This window comes from Oryctolagus cuniculus, chromosome 16 (assembly GCF_051225735.1).
Source record: "Oryctolagus cuniculus isolate XC-2025 breed Fujian yellow rabbit chromosome 16, ASM5122573v1, whole genome shotgun sequence".
NCBI classification, from domain to species: Eukaryota; Metazoa; Chordata; class Mammalia; order Lagomorpha; family Leporidae; genus Oryctolagus; species Oryctolagus cuniculus.
In genome coordinates, this window is record NC_142882.1 from 3,329,019 (window position 1) to 3,348,392 (window position 19,374).

A 19,374-nucleotide genomic window follows, 5' to 3' on the forward strand; every position below is an offset into this window, starting at 1 on the left:
AGGCAGAGAAAGAGAGAGAGAGAGTGCTTGCGAAAGAGACTCTTCCATCCACTGTTACACTCCCCAGAGGAACATTGGCCAGAGCTGGCCTGATCCGAAGCCAGGAGCCAGGATCTTCTTCCAGGTCTCTCACGTGGTTGCTGGGGCCCAAGGACTTGGGCCATCTTCCACTGCTTTCCCAGGCCATAGCGGGGAGCTAGATCAGAAGAGCAGCCTGGACTCAAACCAGCACCCATATGGGATGCCAGCACTGCATGCGGAGGCTCAGTCTACTATGCCCCAGTGCTGGTCCCTCACACCACGCCCTATTAAAGAGGATTTATTAAAGGGTAGTAGGAATCTGCTCATTGGCTGTGACTGGATTCACCTGTTTCTTGTCCAGTCATCTACTCCCTAAAATAGGAAAAAGTGACTTAACACTGTGCGCATTTCACTTCACGGTGACCCTAGACCCCATAAACACGTCTTGTTTCTGTTGACTTCTGAATGATTTCCACTTTATTCAGAATGTCGGAGACTTACCGGCCCCTCTGCAGTCTTTCCCAACCGTGGATCTACTGATAATTCTTCTTTGTGGAAGCCAGGAGCTGTCCTGCGCAGCTTCCCACAGCTGGTAACAATCAAAACATGTCTGCGTTGTGGGTGTGGGGGAAGAAAGGGCCCCACGAGGGTCGGTCACAAGCAAGCAGTGGCCCTGCCTCCCATCTGCTGCTCACCCACTGGACCCCTGGTGGCAGGTGAAAGGCATGCACGGCGGTTGCATTTCAGGCCCTGGGAGGGCTGCCCTGCATTTCCGCTTCTGGCTAAAGTGAGTAGGCACACAGAGCTTCTGTTTCCGGTCTGGTGTGGGAGGTCCCAGATGGCAGTCTCTGTGGCAGAGTTCTGGCCTGAGGTGGTCTCTACAAGTTCCTACAGCCCCCAGCAGAGGTCTTCTGGTTTGTTCCTGAGTAGAGGAATGGGCTTGGCCTGCTTCAGAGGAGGACTGGGAGGTGGGGTGGGGGGCTTCCAGGCAATACTGTGGTGAGCTGAGAACGCTAGGCCTGGGCCATGATGCCAGACCCATTTCACTCCCTGGGCACTGAGCTGGAGCCTGCGTGTGAGCAACACCTGGCCCGGGGGTGTGGCTGACCATGTCTGTGTGGTGGGGGTCAGGGCCTGGGGTTGAGCTCTGGGGCTCAGAGGGCAAGACTGGAGAGGGAGGCCCATTCCACAGGTGGGGCTTTTCTCGGTCTAGGGTGGAGCTCTGGGAAGCACAGCAGCTCCAGGTGTGAATGGCTGCTCCTTGACCAGTGGCCAGCTCCTGCTTGTCGTCTTCCTTTGACACCTTCCCTTGCACATGTGTCAAGAATGGAGGTCCAGGAAGGTACGTGGCCGCTGACTTAAACTACGCTGATTCCCGAAGTCAATTTTGGGAAAATTGGCATGTTTTTCAAGTTAATTCTTCCTCTTTGAAAGTGGCATAGCTCTCCATGGGCTGGTTCTTTCTTCAGGCTATTAAAATTTTAATTATCATGAAATATTGTGGGTTCTGTTTACTCCCAGACATTGCGTATACTTAGTTGCTTTTGTTTGCTTTCCTAGAAAACATGTTGCTTTAAGTACTGAACAGAATGGTTTCTCAACCTTTGTTTTTCATGACCATGACTGCTTTGAAAGTGAAGTCATTATTTCATAGAATTTTGTAAAATGTTCTTCAGATTGCTTTGATAGATAGAAGATTGGATTCAGGTTATACTTTTTTTTTTTTTATTTTTTAACCACAGTGTCAGAGAAATTGCATTGTGTTCTTCTCATTGCATCAAGATGAACATGATAATTGGTTTTCTCAATTAGTGATCTCCAGTATTTCTACCAAGTAGAACTTTCAGAGATGAATGCCCAACATGTCATGAATTTGTATACCACCTTGACTCTGGTTGCCTTAGCTAGGCCTGAAGAGTTTAATGCCCATCCAAGTCTAAAGGTGCAAGAACACATAGCCTGTTATGGGACATGGCAGGAACAAACTGTAGAAGCAGAGGCTGGTGGTACTGGGATACCCTGTGGGACATTTTCTTCCCCCTAAGTCCAGCTGGAGAAGTCAGTGGAATAAGGACTATCTGCATAAGAAGAGACAGAAACATTCTCTTGAACTTATTACCTGTCACCTTGTTTCAAAAGGAATATGGTATTGAGAAAATGTAGGTGTGTTTTTTAAAAAGTATAATCTATTGCTGCTCTGGTTTTTTTTATTTATTTTATTTTTTGGGTTGTCCTTGCTGCCTGTGGCATGATGTTAGGAATCCTGTCAGTAGTGGGATAGGCTTTTCTCAGCATTTCATTACTCATGTCATCGATTAATGCTTCATATCTGAGTGGCTTCTTGGAGAGGGGGCAATCAGAAACTCCAGCAGGGGGTTTCTGCTCTGATCTGCTGGGGGCCGTGACCTTGTCTCCTGCAGGCACCCCAGACACCCACAGCACTGAGGTAAGCATGCCATCTGCCACTCAGCATGGCCTGGCCACTGGCGACCACCCCTTGGTGCACCCTCCCTGCTGCTGCTTTTGGAGTTTATGTAGTATCAAATCACACTAGAGTCTTGTGTTAAGTTGCATCTTACATTATGTGTCTGGTAAGAACTGATAAAACAACTGGAAACTATCCTGAATGTTCTTGGAACAGTTGAGGCAGCTGTTCTAATTTTAGATATAACAGACTTTAAGTCAGAAATGGTTGTAAGAAACCAGAAAGGTTATTTTAGGTTGATGAATGTATCAGTTTATCAGAAGGAACAACTATGGAAATATTCTCAGTAAACCAGCTTGCCTAGAAATAAGCAAATGTAGACATAATTGAAGGTGAAAAATCAGCAAATTCTACAAGAGCTAGAGACATCACAATGTTCATGGCAAATGGAACTATAAGAGAAAAATAAAAAAATATAAATATGAGCCGGCGCCGTGGCTCAATAGGCTAATCCTCCACCTTGCGGCGCCGGCACACCGGGTTCTAGTCCCGGTCGGGGCGCCGGATTCTGTCCCGGTTGCCCCTCTTCCAGGCCAGCTCTCTGCTGTGGCCCGGGAGTGCAGTGGAGGATGGCCCAAGTGCTTGGGCCCTGCACCCCATGGGAGACCAGGAAAAGCACCTGGATCCTGGCTCCTGCCATCGGATCAGCGCGGTGCGCCCGCTGCAGTGGTGGCCATTGGAGGGTGAACCAACGGCAAAGGAAGACCTTTCTCTCTCTGTCTCTCTCTCTCACTGTCCACTCTGCCTGTCAAAAAAAAATATATAAATATGCTCTCTCAACATAAGCTCCATTAAGTTCAAGACATTTTTGTAAGTGATGTTAATAACCATCTAATACATCCTAAAAAACTAAGGGTTCTCTGAGATTGCTCTCTCCCTCTTTTTAAAGCTATCTTCCTCTAGACTAGAGGAGTAAGGTGCCTCTCTATTATGCCATTAAAACTGCTGCTAACTTTTTGAATTGTCTTCATCTTTTTACCATGTCCTCAACCTTGCTTGGGTAGAAGACTTATTTAAGAGTAGGTAAAAGAACCTAAGGTTGTGATAAGTCTTCATACCACCAAATGTGACTGCACAAAATATGTAGGCCAGTACTGAAATGAAATGTGTTTTATGAACTGTGGATTGTGTTTAATCCATTTCTGGGCTTCGGAGGCCATGTAGAGCACTTTATTCCATAAATTAACACATTAGGGCTGCAAGTACACTTGTTATATAAATGGCCTACAGAATTACCTAGGATAGTCCAAGTTATGCCTAGGATGGCATAAATCATTGCTTAGAGATGCTTAGTTGAACAAAGATTGAGGACTGAATGGTGTGTACAACTTCCAGGACAATGGAAGTAGTGTCTACAAAGAAGTGTGTGGTGTGTCAGTTCATAATCTACTTGTGTTTATAGTGTGTCAGTACATAAGAAGGATTCTTAGCATGCATGGCTAAGAGTTTCAAGACACATGGAGAGATATGTTTGGTATTTGTATGTCTGTGTTTTGAACTCTATGTATTCATTACCTTTGTTCATTTTATTCACTCAAGTGCTGCAAGACTAAATAGACCAGATTTAAAAACAATGGCTTATTCAAACTGGATCTTTTTAAAAATTCTTATTTAAGATACACAAATTACATGTATTTCATGTATACAGACTTAGGAACATAGTGATACTTCCTCTCCCACACTCCCTCCTGCCCAGGCCCCCACCCTTCATCCTCCTTCCTCTCTTATTCCTTCTTAATTTTTACAGTGATCTAATTTCATTTACTTTATACTCATAAGATTAACCCTACACTCAGAAAAGAGTTCAACAAATAGTAAGAAGAAAAACAACACTGTTCCTCAACAGTAGTGACAAGTGTTCTAAACAAACATTAAATCTCAAAATGACAATGTCACTCCTATACATTACATTTTTGGAGCTCTATTAGTTAACCACAAATCAGGGAAAACATGGTATTTGTCTTTTTGAAATGGGCTTATTTTACTAAGTATAATGGTTTCCCGGTGTATCTATTTTGTTGACAAAAGACAGGGCTTCATCCTTTTTATGGCTGGGTAGTGTTCTGCAGTGTATATGTCCCATAATTTCTTTATCCAGTCATCAGTTGATGGACATCTGGATTAATAACCTATCTTAGCTACTGTGAATTGAGCTGCAGTGAACATAGGGCAGAGATAATTCTTTCATAGGCTGATTCTATTTCCCTTGGGTAAATTCCCAGGAGTGGGTTACTGGGTTGTGTGCTATATCTGTTTTCAGCTTTCTGAGGTATTTCCATACTGTCTTTCACAATGGATATACCAGTTTACATTCCCACCAATGGTAGATTATGGTATATTTTCCTCCACATCCTTGCCAGCATTTATTGTTTGTTGATTTCTGTATGAAAGCCATTCTAAGTGGGGTGAGGTGAAACCTCATTGTGGTTTTGATTTGTATTTCCCTGATGGCTAGTAATCCTGAGCATTTTTTCATGCATCTGTTGTCCATTTGAATTTTCTCTTTGGAAAAATGCGTGTTGAAATCCTTTGCTTATTTCTTAACTGAATTGTTTGCTTTGTTGTTGTGGAGTTTCTTGAGCTCTTTATAGATCCTGGATATTAATCTTTTATCAATTTTATAGTTCTGTCAGTTGCCTTTTCACTTTGCCAAGTGTTTCTTTTGCAGAGCAGAGGCTTCTCAGCTTGATGTATGTAATCCTGTTTGTCAATTTTGGCTTTGATTGCCTTGCTTCTGGGGTCTTTTCCAAGATGTTTTTTTTGCCTGTGCCAGTGTCTTTCAGAGTTTCCCCAATCAAACTTGATCTTTTAACAGGCAGTTAATCAGAATATATATATAAGAAATACCACAGAGTACACAGACAACATGTGAAAAGTGGGTTTACTACTAAATTGAAGGGTTCACACTATATCTGATTTGAGGAGTGTATTCAGATCTCTCTGTTGATATCCAGTATTGAAGTGTAAGTATACCTCTTTGAATGCAATAGGTCATTCTATCATGCCTTCTTTGATGAGTAAGCTTGCTTACACGAACTCTTAGGGGAATTCTCTCCAACTTTAACCTTAAAATCAAGACCAACTGGGGAATTTAAAACATTCTGGATATCATATTTTGACATGTGTTTTCTTGTTCATCTAAGGAGATGTGGTCCCCAGTGCTGTTTGTAAATTGGAGTTTCCTTATGAATGGATGGAGCTAGAAGGCAGGCATAATTCAGAAATGAGGAATACATTCAAATAACTGATTGAAAATTCATATGTAATAATATTTTTTTCCTCCTGACTCCGAGGTTTTCTTTTTGCCAGAGACTTACTTTACTTTGGATGGTCATCATCTCATGGCCTCAAATAAGATCTCTTCTCATGAAAACTCTGAAGGAATACTTGAATCTAACCAGAAATATTCTGGGTTATTGTAGAGAAGGTGGCTGAGGCTTGGGCTGTGCTGCAATCCTGGCTAGTTGGGTCTCTTTGGGTCTTCTTAGAACCTTACATGTGTACTTCTAAAGAGAGTTAACATAGATCATATGTTTAATTTCTTTTTTTAAAGATTTTTTTATTTGAAAGTCAGAGATACACAGAGTGAGAAGGAGAGTCAAAAAGAGAGACAGAGGTCTTCTATTGGTAGGTTCACCCCCCATTTGGCCACAATAGCCAGAGTTGCACCAGTCCAAAGCCAGGAGCCTCCTCCATGTCTTCCCACATTGGTGCAGGAGCCCAAGAACTTGGGCCATCTTCTACTGATTTCTCAGGCCACATCAGAGAGCTGGGTTGGAAGAGAAGCAGCTAAGACTAGAACTGGTGCCCATATGGGATGCTGGCACTGCAGGCAATGGCTTTACCCCATATGCCAGAGTGCCAGACCCTGCTTAATTTCTTGATTTTGGTGATGATATCATGAGTGTATGGATATGTCTAGACTCATCAAAAGTGTGTAATTTTTGATATATCAGGCATGCCTTAATAAATTTAAAAAGGGTGAGAACTCCCCACCCCAGACTTTTCTTCAGGTAACAGTGTGATTCTTTTGGAGATAATGTAGGGAGCAATCTGTGCTCAAACTTAAAAATTCAAGACCATTGATTCTAAAGAGATTTTAAGTAGAGTGTGCTCACCCTTGACCTTTTGGGGCCATGACAGTCAGTTGTGGGAAATAATCAATCTGTTATTCTCTAAGAAGTGTTAGCTTAGAATATAGCTATCTGTAATAATGAAAGCATTCTAAATAAGATATCATCACATCATTGAAACCATCCTGGGAAAATCACCTACTTGGTAAATGTCAACTCTAAGCAATTATTAAATAGGGTAGTGAGTGTCATTGTTGTGAGAAAAAATAAAATTAGATGGTGAATTATACTTTGTAGCATTAACACATGTAGCCTTTTTTATGATTAAATGTTAATGATTTATTCAACAAATTTCGTTAATGTGCTCCTTGAATGAGAACAGGAGTTCATAAATATATTCTGTATATGGCTTATATATTCTGAAAACTCAATTAACATTCAGATAAATTTATATATATTCACAAAACCCACGGAGGGTGGCATGAGCTTATATACATCATCAGTGGTCTCATTTATAAAGGTGTGATGTGGTCCATGCTCCAATTATGTTTTCTGGTTTTGGGTGAATACTGATGTCTTTCAGATTTAATTTATTTGAGAGGTAGAGTTACAGACGGAGAGAGTGAGAGACAGAGAGAAAGATCTTCCATGCACAGGTTCACTACCCAAATAGCCACAATGACTGGAGCTGGGCTGATCTGAAGCCAGAAGCCTGGAGCTGCTTCCAGCTCTCCCATGTAGGTGCAAGGGCCCAAGCACTTGGGCCATCTTCCACTGCTTTCCCAGGCCATAGGAGAGAGCTGGATCAAAGGAGGAGCAGCCAGGACTAGAGCTGGCATCCATATGGGATGCTGGCACTGCAGGCGAGGATTAACCTACTTTGCCAGAGTGCCAGCCCAATACTCATGTCTTTATACACTGCATTTCCCATAGCCATTTTAGGACATTACTTGGAATCTATTTCTGTTTTACCAGAAGTCTTCAGGATGTAGGCCATAACATAGGCATTATTATGGAGGAAATTTTGCTGTAAGATACAGTCATTATGTCCATATTTGCTGACATTAAAAATATTTCAAGGGAAAACACAGATTTGACCAACTTGTAATTACCATTATTTGCCCTGAATTGTTTTGGACATTTTTACAGAATTTTGTCCTACTTGATGAATGTCCTGCCACACAGTTTGTAATTAAATAGTCAAAAATGGGTGCTCCAGTGGCAAAATTCTCCCAATACTGATAGTGTTTAAAGACATATCTTTAAATATGAGAAGAACCCATCTTTCCTTCCTTTTCAAAGGCTTGAATAGTATCCTGTTGTCTGTCTAGACCATCCTTCACACATCCATTCTTTGTAGACATTTAGGTTGATTCCATATCTTTGCTATTGTGCATCATTTGGCAGTGAAAACAAAAGTGCAGAAAGATGAGGAAGAACCCATCTTTCATTTTGCCTGATCCTGCTGATCTTGAGATGAAAACCTGGTCATGGTGTTGTACCTCAATAAAAATACCTGAAGATGCTACCAGGTGCTTAATTCATATCCTGCTTCTAGAGGAGATTTACCTGCCAGGGAAGAAGCACAATCTAGTCTACATTTCATGGAGATCCCATTTCTACTTTTCTCCCAAAGTGTTTCATGGAGAGCATGAGCCACTGCATACATGACATTGTAGATGAAAGAGATGGAGTCTGATAAGGTCAGCAAGTTAATGTTTCCTGGAGAAAACTCTAGGGAAGCATTTGGTGGGACTCCAGTTTTTCCACATAGCAACCCATCAAGTGAGCAGCCAAAAATATGAATCCACAATTTACTGAAGTAGAAGTCTTATAGGTATTGGGAGGGGTTTACTGTTTTGAGAAGGTGTTTGAGACCAAGGACTTCCTCCTTGCGGTGTGAAAAGAGTGCAGCGTGTGGTTCATTTCATACACACATTGTAACTAAGTGTACTGATAATGTTGTTCACCCGTTATCTTGAAGTTATTTCTTCTGTTTAACTGAATTTTTGCATTGCTTTACCAACATCTCACCATTTTCCCTACCATCCAGCCTCTGGTAAGCAATATTTTACTCTTGGTTTTGGCGAGTTTGCCTTTTTAACAATCTGCATGTGTATGACATCAGATAGTATTTGTCTTTCTGTACTTGGCTTTCTCAGCAAATGTAATGTCTTCCATATTCATCCATGCTGCCAAAAATGGCAAGATTTCCTTCCTTTTCAAAGGCTTGAATAATATCCTGTTGTCTCTCTAGATCACCCTTTCTTCACACATCCATCTCTTTGTAGACATTTAGGTTCATTCCATATCTTGGCTATTGTGAATCATCCAGCAGTGAAAATGAAAGTGCAGAAATTGCTTAGGTATACTGATGTCTTATCATTTGGATATATGCCTTGCAATATACATACATGCACACACATACGCATGTACATACACATAGACCATATGTACATATCTATTGATGGAATATATGGTCATTCTATTTTTTAAGATTATTTATTTATTTATTTGAGAGGTAGAGTTACAGAGAGTGAGAGCTAGAGACAGAGAGAAAAGTCTTCGATCCACTGGTTCACTCTCCAGATGAATGCAACGGCCAGAGCTGCACCAATCTAAAGCCAGGAGCCATGAGACAGGAGTCTTCCTGGTCTCCCATGTGGGTCCAGGGGCCCAAGAACTTGGACCATCTTCTACTGCTCTCCCAGGCCCTAGCAGAGAGCTGGATTAGAAGAGGAGTAGCCTGAACTAGAAACAGCACCCATATGGGATGCCGGAACTTCAGGCCAGGGCTTTAACCTGCTGTGCCACAGTGCCAGCCCCTTGTGCTTTCTTTATAGACTCTGGATATTAACCCTTTATCAGTTGTGTAGTTCGCAAATATTTTCTCCTATTCTGTTGGTTGTCTTTTCACTTTGCTTAGTGTTTCTTTTGCAGTGTAGAAACTTCTCAGCTTGATGTAATCCCATTTATCAATTTTGGCTTTGATTTTCAAAATTTTGGGGTCTTTTACAAGAAGTATTTGCCTGTGCCAATGTCTTGTGGAGTTTCCCCCATGTTCTCTAATGATGTAGTGGTATTGGGTCATAGATTTAGGACTTTGATCCATTTTGAGTGGATTTTTATGTAAGGCGTAAAGTAGGTGTTTAGTTTCATACTTCTGCATGTGGAAATCTGGTTTTCCCAGCACCATTTTTTAAAGACACTGTCCTTGCTCCATGGATTGATTTTAGCTCCTTTGTCAGATGTAATTAGTTGTAGTTATGTAGGTTGATTTCTGGTGTTTCTGTTCTGTTCCATTGGTCTATCCATTTGCTTTTGTGCCAGTACTAGGCTGTTATAATAGTCTCTTGGTGGAGTCTTTTGGATTCCCTATATATAGGATCATGTCATCTGCAAATGGAGATTGTTTGATTTCCTACTTTTCAATTTGTTTTTGTTTTCTTACCTGATGGCTCTGGCTAAAACTTCCAGGACTATATTAAATAGCAGTGGTGAGAGTAGGCATCCTTGTCTAGTTCCAGATATTAGGTGGAATGCTTCCAGCTTTTCCCCATTCAGCAGGATGCTGGCACTCAGTTTGTCATACATTACCTTGATTGTGTTGGGGAATGTTCCTTCTTTACCCAATTTGCTTAAGGTTTTCATCATGAAAGGCTGCTGTGTTTTTATCAAATGCTTTCTCTGCATCTGTTAAGATAATCATATGGTTTTGTCTCAGTTTGTTACTGTGATGTATCACTTTGATTGATTTGTGAACATTGAATGCATCCCTGCATCCCAGGGATAAACCCCACTTTAGGTGAATGATGTTTCTGACATGTTGCTCGATTTGATTAGCTAGGATTTTTGCATCCTATGTTCATCAGATGTATTGGCCTATAGTTCTCTTTCTCTGTTGCAAATTTTTCATGTTTAGGAATTAAGATGATGCCTGCTTCATAGGAGTTTGAGAGAATTCTCTCCAGTTCAATTGTTTTGAATAACTTGTGAAGAATTGGAGTTCTTTAAATATCTGGTAGAGGGGCCGATGCTGTGGCACAAGTGGGCTAAGCCTCTGCCTATGGTGCTGGCATCCCATATGGGTGCTGGTTCTAGTCTCAGCTGCTCCAGTTTTGGTCTAGCTCTCTGCCATGGCCTGGGAAAGCAGTGGAAGATGGCCCAGGTCCTTGGGCCCATGCACTCACATTGTAACCTGAAAGAAGCTCCTGGCTCCTGGCTTCAGACCGGCACAGTTCCGACCTCTCTGTCAATTGGGCAGTGAACCAGCAGATGGGAGACTTCTCTCTTTCTGCTTCTCCTCTCTCTACTTAACTCTGACTTTCAAATAAATAAATAAATAAATAAATCTTTAAAAATGTCTGGAAGAATTCAGCAGTGAAGCCATCTATCTGGTCCTGGGGTTTTCTTTGCCCTGAGGATGTTTATTACTAATTCAGTTTCCACTTTGGTTATTGGTCTGTTTAGGCTTTCTATATTTTCATGACTCAATTTTGTTGGTTTTATGTTTCTGGAATCTAACCATTTCTCCTAGGTTTCTTAATTTGTTGTCATACAGGTCTTTGTAGCAATTCCTGATGATTTTTTTTTTATTTCTGTGGTACCTGTTGTTACATTTCCCTTTTCATCTCTGATTTTATTGATTTGGGTGTTTTCTTTCTTTTCATTGGTTAGTTGCAGCAATGGTGTATCAATTTTTTTTTTTCAAAATCCAGTTCGTCATTTAACTGTTTTTTTTGTATTTTTTATTCAATTTTGTTTATTTTCTATCATTAATTCTTTATTTCCTCTTACTTTTGGATTTGGTTTGTTTTTCTAGGTCCTTGAGATGCATTGATAGCCTCTTTATTTGGTACCTTTCCAGTTTCTTCCTGTAGGCAGGACTGCTATAAACTTCCCTTTTTTTTTTTTTTTTTTTTTTTTTTGACAGGCAGAGTGGACAGTGAGAGAGACAGAGAAAGGTCTTCCCTTGCCGTTGGTTCACCCTCCAATGGCCGCCGCGGCCGGTGCGCTGTGGCCGGCGCACCGCGCTGATCCAATGGCAGGAGCCAGGAGCCAGGTGCTTTTTCCTGGTCTCCCATGGGGTGCAGGGCCCAAGCACCTGACCCATCCTCCACTGCACTCCCTGGCCACAGCAGAGAGCTGGCCTGGAAGAGGGGCAACCGGGACAGAATCCGGCGCCCCAACCGGGACTAGAACCCGGTGTGCCGGCACCGCTAGGCGGAGGATTAGCCTAGTGAGCCGCGGCGCCGGCCGTAAACTTCCCTCTTAACACTGCTTTTGGTATATCCCATAAGTTTTGATATGTATTGTCATCTTCATTTATTTCCAGAAATTTTTTGATGTCTCTTTAGATTTCTTCTGACCCATTGTTTGTTTAGGATCATGTTGTTCATTCTTCAAGTGTTTGCATATGATCTAGAGATTCTTGAGTTGTTGATTTCCAGCTTTATTCAATTGTGGTCAGGGAAGATGCATGAATGATCTCGATATTTTTAAATTTGCTGATACTTGCTTTGTGGCCTAGCATATGATCTGTCCTAGAGAAAGTTCCATGCACTGATGTGAAGAATGTGTATTCCACTACTGTGGGCTGACAGGTTCTACAGATATCTGTTAGTTCCATTTGGTCTATAGTGTTGATTAACTCTGTTGTTTTCTTACTGGTTTTCTGTCTGGTTGATCTGTCCATTGCTGAGAGTGGGGATTTGAAGTCCCCTGTTATGATTGTATTGTAGTCTGTGTCTCCATTTAGGTCAATTAACATTTCTTTTATCAAGCAGGCACCCTGTAATTGAGTGCGTATACATTTATTATAGTAACATTTTCCTGTTAATCCCTTAATCATTATGTAGTGCCCCTTTGTCTATTTTAACTGTTTTTATGGTAATGTCTCTTTTGTTTGATGTTAGGGTGGCAACACCAGCTCTTTTTTGGTTTCTGTTAGCATGGAATATCTTTTTCCATCCTTTCACTTTCAGTCTGCATGTATCTTTGCTGGTGAGATGTGTTGTAAGCAGTAAATAGCTGGGTTTTGTTTTTGAATCCATTTAGCCAGTCTGTATCTTTTTTAAAAAAGAATTTTTTGAGACTTAAAAGTATTTGTTAGAATCAAGGACCTCCCACCAGAGTGGCATGGAGGGGGCTTCCAAGAGAGGAAAATCCAAAGGGGACTGGTGGCAGCTTTAAGTACAATTTCAAAGGAAAAAAAAAAAAAACTCAATAATCAGATTGGCATTTGGTTACCAGGCAGGGACAAAAACCATCAAAAGATCCCATTTGCAGTTATCTGTCCTCTCTGGCCTGCTAAAGCTGCCATAGTTAACTTGCTTTCACAGTAATCTGTGAGCTCTGGAGAAGCTCCCTTGTTATTCTCATGGTAAATTTGGGGATTTCAAAGGAAGGAGGGCAGCCTGTTTGTTCTTGCTAAAGATAATGTTTTGGGGAAGGAAGCAAATATTTTACACCCCAAGTTCCATTGCTGACTCCTCACATTCCCTCCTCTTGGAGATGGAAGCTCTAACATCTGTTAGTGGCAACTGGGTGATGATCACTGTGGCTGCTACATGCTGATAAGGGGCATCTTTGGGAAGGGGAGTCAAGACAGGGTTGCAGCAGGAGGTGGCTTCTCAGCAGTAGCTGGCTTCTCCAGGGGTGTGCAATGCCAGATTGCAGAAACAGCTTCCATCAGAGGTTTCTTGTGCTTGGCCACCTAGACTTGTACTTTTTTAAGTCCATAGAAAATGAATCTATCAAGCAGTTTAAACTCACAGGATCTAAAATTATAAGATCTAAAAAGCAAGAATAGAGTCATTATTAGAGGCCCTGAGAAAAGTGTCAAAACCATGAGCAAGGCCAGCACCATGGCTCAATATGCCAATCCTCTGCCTGCGGTGCCAGTACACTGGGTTCTAGTCCTGGTGGAGCACCAGATTCTGTCCCAGTTGCTCCTCTTCCAGTCCAGCTCTCTGCTATGGCTGGGGAGTTCACTGGAGGATGGCCCAAGTCCTTGGGCCCTGCACCCACATGGGAGACCAGGAGAAGCACCTGGCTCCTGGCTTTGGATTGGCCCGGCACGCTGGCCGTGGCACACCAGCTGTAGTGGCCATTGGGGGGGTGAACCAATAGAAAAAGAAGACATTTATCTCTCTCACTTTCTCTCACTGTCTACTCTGCCTGTCAAAAACAAACAAAAAAACAAAAATGAGCAAGTTTTTTCATTGAGAAGAAAATACAAACTTATGGAAAGGGCTTGAAAATAATCAGGCAGGCTTAAGGCCTTGTCTGTTATTAGGCTCAACCCTCTCTACATCTCTTCATAGGTGGTACATCATAAGGGAGGCACCCTGTTGACTTCCATTTCCTAGCTGGCCTGGAAGGAAAAGTGGCTCAAAGAGAAGGCAGGTAGCATTTCCAAAAGGAGAACATTTATTCATTAATGTGCAGTTCTGCCTGCAATGATGTTGACTCTACTTGGCCATCCCCTTGACAGCAGTGGTTACTTTGGAAGCTGTGGTGTGTGAAGGGCTTGGATTTTCAGCTTAGAGTGAACAAGGCCTGTGGCTCTGACCTGGATGCCTTTAACTCCAGGGTGGGGCTGTTTCTAGTGACCCAACTCTTGGCTGGCAGAGCTGCCACGGCTCTACATAAGCTGACTTTTCCTGAAGCCCTGGCTTTCCACATTGGAAACCAAAGCAGTGGGCTGGCCTGTTGGGTCTCCTTGATGGCAGATGACTTTGTAAAGCAGCCAATAATTGGCCAAAGAAACCTTTAAGAGAATGAATGCAAGTCAAGGGAGTGCTCTGACCCTAATCTTTAGTGGCCTAAACTAGAAATGATTAGTCACAGGCATATTCTGATAATTGTTTTCTTTGAGGTATACAATGTCCATGAGGAAAGCTATGTCAAAAATGATGCATACCTTATTTTTAAAATTTTAAGTCATTAATAAAACTCTCTCCCTTTGTTTGGTTAAAAAAGTGAGGCTTTGCCTGTTTTCTGTGCCCATGGCAAAGTATATCTAGCTGTGGGATCATATTTTAAGCTCTCATTTTGGCTATGCTATTACACAAAAGTGTTAGCCATACCTTTTATAAGGTCAAAAGATCAAAATGTACATTCTAGAAAGGTCTTCAGAATAGAATTAGCTTCCTATTTTGAAGTGAATAGAGCAATGAGGGAACAAGTTAGGCTTCCAAGATTGCCTACTGACAATAACAGTATCAAGGCCAGCACCACAGCTCAATAGACTAATCCTCTGCCTGTGGCACCGGCACCCTGGGTTCTAGTCCCAGTTGGGGCACTGGATTCTGCCCCTGTTGCTCCTCTTCCTGTCCAGCTCTCTGCTGTGGCCCGGGAGTGCAGTGGAGGACTGCCCAAGTCCTTGGGCCCTGCACCCACATGGGAGACCAGGAGAAGCACCTGGCTCCTGGCTTCGGATCAGTGCAGTGCACTGGCCACAGTGCACTGGCAGCAGCGGTCATTGTGGGGTGAACCAATGGAAAAAGGAAGACCTTTCTTTCTGTCTCTCTCTCTCACTGTCCACTCTGCCTGTCAAAAAAAAAAGTAAAGTAAAGAAAAGAAAAAAGAAAAATCGGTATCAAATGAAAACTAGCAAGCAATTTAAACTGTTAAGTAGCAACTTACTGAAACATTTACCTGAAGGTCTAATGCTTTCTATAAATTTCAAGTACAGAAATTTAGGTCACACAAACCAAAAAGATATCTCTCATTATCTTAGCAGTTTGAATTTATGAGTGATATTTTATCTATAAGCCAATTAAAACAGAACTCATAATAAATTTTCCCATGTAGACGTACAATATGTGAACACGTGTAACATGACATACAAGATGAGACAATAGAGTAGCTTCAGTAACAGTTTTCTAAAATCTATAACTATTTTTTTAATTACCATCAAGCAATTAGAATTACTTTCTGCCCTTAGTAATCTGAATTAACCATACTTTAAGTTGGAAGCTGTAGAACATTATTGGTTTTATCTGCTTACAGAACTGCCCCAGAGTATTGAACACAATAGAGATCAGGGAAAAAGAGGTCCTTTGGCATCTGAAATGACACATTTAAACAGAACCAACAATGTTTTAACTTCATGGGCAGTTAAAAATTACACTTATTTATTTGAGAGGTAGAGCTACAGATAGAGAGACAACGAGAAAGGTTTTACGTCTGCTGCTTCACTCCCCAAATGGCTGCAGTGGTCAGAGCTGAGCCAATCTGAAGCCAGGAGCCAGAAACTTCTTCCAGTTATCCTGCATGAGTGCAGACACACAAGCACTGGGGCCATTTTCCATTACTTTTCCAAGCCATAGAGCTTGATTGGAAGAGGTGCAGCTGGGAGTAGAACTGGTGCCCTTATGGGATGTCGGCACCACAGGCAGAGGCCTAGCCCTATATGCCAGAGTTCCAGCCCCGTGTCTGTATCTCTTGACTGGAGTGTTGAGGACATTTATATTCAAGGTGACTATTGATAAGTAATGACTTGACCCTGCCACTTTTTCATAAATATTTCTATTATTTACTATGTGTTAGGAACCATTCATGGAGAAAGTAATTGTAGCACTGTTTGAAACAAAGTAACTGTAGCGCCCTTTGAAAGAAAGTAACTGTGCAGTAGCACAGCTTGAAAGAAAAGGAGAGAGGTAACCACCTTAGCTGGTAAGATTTGAAAACGGATGGCCTAACTAGATGGCCTAACCACAAACTGTTGTTGCCATGACTACGGGACCCTGGGAGGTCAGAATGTGGGTGGGGCTAGCCTCTAGAAACAGTATCTAAGGGGGACCCTCAGATGCTGTAAACCAGAGGTTGCTCAGCTTTTCTCCACAGTCTGTAGTGCCTAGTGTCTGTGGGGAGAAGCTCCTGGTCTGTAGTGCCTAGTGCCCACAGCAGTAGGCTTGAGCGATCTCTCCTCCTAGTCACCTAGAGTATCAATAATGTGTGTTTAGCTTGACCTTCCTCAGTCTCCTCGACTCTTCCTTCATGGTAACCCAGCCAGTTCCTGAAGGGGGAGATCCTGACAGCTGGCACCAGAACAGGGACCTGAAGTCAGACTGTGAGGAGAAGAGCCCTTGAGGAATTGTTGAAAGGGTGAGTAGCGGTGGTTGAAAGAGACCACGATGGGTGGGATGTCCCTGTCAAAAGAATATAGGCAGGCACTAGTGAGTATAGAGAAGGTGAAGGTCCTTCCAGGCCAGGCACCAAGAGGCAAGAAAGTGAAGTGCTACTCACCAGGAAATGTAACATGGGCTTGTAAGCTGGTAGCAGCTTGTACAGGATGGGACCTCCAAGATCTGTGGACCTTGGAAGAGGTAGAAAACCTCCTGGAGGAATTTCTACAAAAAGGAGAAGGCGCCACAACAGGGAAAGACTATAAAAGTGCAGTAGACTCCCTTAAGGTGTTAATTTGTTGTGGCAAGGGATTAAATCCAAAAAATACATGAGATGCCTATAAGCTCTATGACACTATAGCAGAATGTAGGCAAAACTTCAGGTTGTTCCCAGAGAGTTAAGTAAGGAAGAAAAAGCAAAAGAACAGTCAGCGTATCCGATAAGGTTAAGAGGTGGTAGACAAGAATATGAGCCTGTGGGACCTGTACTAATAGCCGCTTGGTTTAAACAAGTTTAGGAACATGGTCTTATGCACCCAGCTACCATCACTTATTTTGCAGTAATTTCAGTAAACTTTACATCGGTAGACATCAATATGCTACTGAATGTAACTCCTGGCTTTGCAGCAGAGAAACAGCTAGTCATAGATAAGATAAAAGAGAAGGCGATAGCATGGGATGAGATGCATACCCCTCCCCCAGCCAATGTGGCTGGACCAGTGCCATTAACATCAGATCAGATTAGGGGAATTGGATTATCACCAGAAGAAATAAAGGACACCCAGAGCATTCAAAATGCTAATGAAGAATGTAAAAAGTTGCTTAGAAATTTAAGACAGGGGGATTCATTAGATGAAAAAATGTATGCCTGTGGAGAATTTGGATCCACCTCCTATAAGATGGCCATGCTGGCAGAGGCCTTAAAGGCTGGAGATAGACATCAAGGGTCAAGAAGTTTTCAGGGAAATTGTTACAGGTGAGGAAAAAAGGGGCATTGGCAAGAAATTGTAGGAGTGGAGAAAAAACTCCGCTAAAATGTTGTAATTGTGGGAGAACCAGACATATGACAAAAGTATGTAGACAGCCAAAAAATGGGAAAGCGGGGGGCAATGCCCCCCAGACCATGATGGTGTCTGCCCAGAATATCTAGTCATCTATCCCACCTTCTGCCCCATCCCTGGGGGAAACAGAGACGGAAGCTCCTGTGACAGGGATCTACCCGAAACTACCAAAATAAAATTAAAACAAAGACCTACCTTAAAGTTAAACCTAGGGGGGGAAGATATAGTAGGGCTGTTAGACACAGGGGCTGATTTAACTATAAATAAGGGAACAAGAGGTTAAAGGAATAAAAGAAGGGATAACAGAAGGATGGCAAAATATAGAGGGGGTAGGAGGGTGCTCTAAATTACAAAAAATATCATAGGTTATGCTGAAAGACAAAAAAGGAAGGAAGACAAAGACATCCATTCTAATATCCCCAGATATTCCCATCAATATATTCAGAAGGGATATCTTAACAAAGTTAGGGGTAGCCCTAATTATGGCACAACTCTCTACCCAAATTACCCCAATAAAGATAAAAATAAAAGATCCTAATAAAGGTCCCTTGATTCCCCAATGGCCTTTAACAAAAAGACTACTAGAGGAAGGGAAGATATCTCCAGCAGACCCAGATAATCCCTGGAACACCCCAATATTTGTGATAAGGAAAACATCAGGTAAATTGCGAATGTTAATAGACTTTAGAGAACTTAATAAATTAGTAGATAAGGGAAGAGAAGTTCAATTAGGTATTCCACACCCTGGAGGATTACAAAGAAGAAACCAGGTTACGGTTTTGGATATGAGGGATGCTTATTTTACCATCCCTCTGGATAAGGACTTCAGGCAGTACACTGCCTTTACCATCCCAGAGGTTAATAATCAAGGTCCAGGCCATAGGTATGTGTGGAATTGCCTCCCACAAGGTTTTGTATTAAGTCCCTTGATTTACCAAAGTACACTAAGGGACATACTAGAGCCCTGGAGACAACAACACCCAGAAGTAGATCTTTATCAATATATGGATGACATATATATTGAGTCCGATCATTCTCCAAAACACCACAAACTGATCGTAGAAAAACTCAGAAAAATGCTATTAGAAAAGGGATTTGAGACACCAAATGAGAAATTACAAGAACAATATCCTTATTCATGGATGGGGTACTTGTTACACCCGAATAAATGGACATTGCAAAAGCTAGAGTTGCCAGAACTTCCAGAGAAGCCCACCCTAAATGAACTACAAAAGTTAGTAGGAGTCCTTAATTGGATGACCCAAGCTGTTCCCGGAATTAAGACAGAACCTTTTACTCTTATGATGAAGGGAAACCAAGAGTTAAATAGTATCAGGGAATTGACCCCCAAAGCAAGACAGGAGTTACGGACTATAAGGAGGCTATTACAAGAACACAAACCTTTAAGCTACTGGGACCCCAGCAAGGAAGTTTACTATACCGTTATGATGGGAGGTAATACCATAAATTATAAAGTGCAACAAGGATCTGATATCCTTTGGGTAGGTAGACAGGAATTTCCAAAGGTATTACCAGCATCTCCTCTAACTAGAGCCCTAAAATGCCTACATAAAATCAGACAAGAATGCATTATATGAATA

General features: G+C 42.0%; 1 pseudogene; it reads right to left on the bottom strand.

The window, feature by feature from the left end:
* Window positions 1-1,921: 1,921 nt before the first annotated feature.
* On the bottom strand, window positions 1,922-2,123 carry LOC149121396 (phosphatidylinositol N-acetylglucosaminyltransferase subunit Y-like; annotated as a pseudogene).
* Between the last annotated feature and the right edge of the window lie 17,251 nt (window positions 2,124-19,374).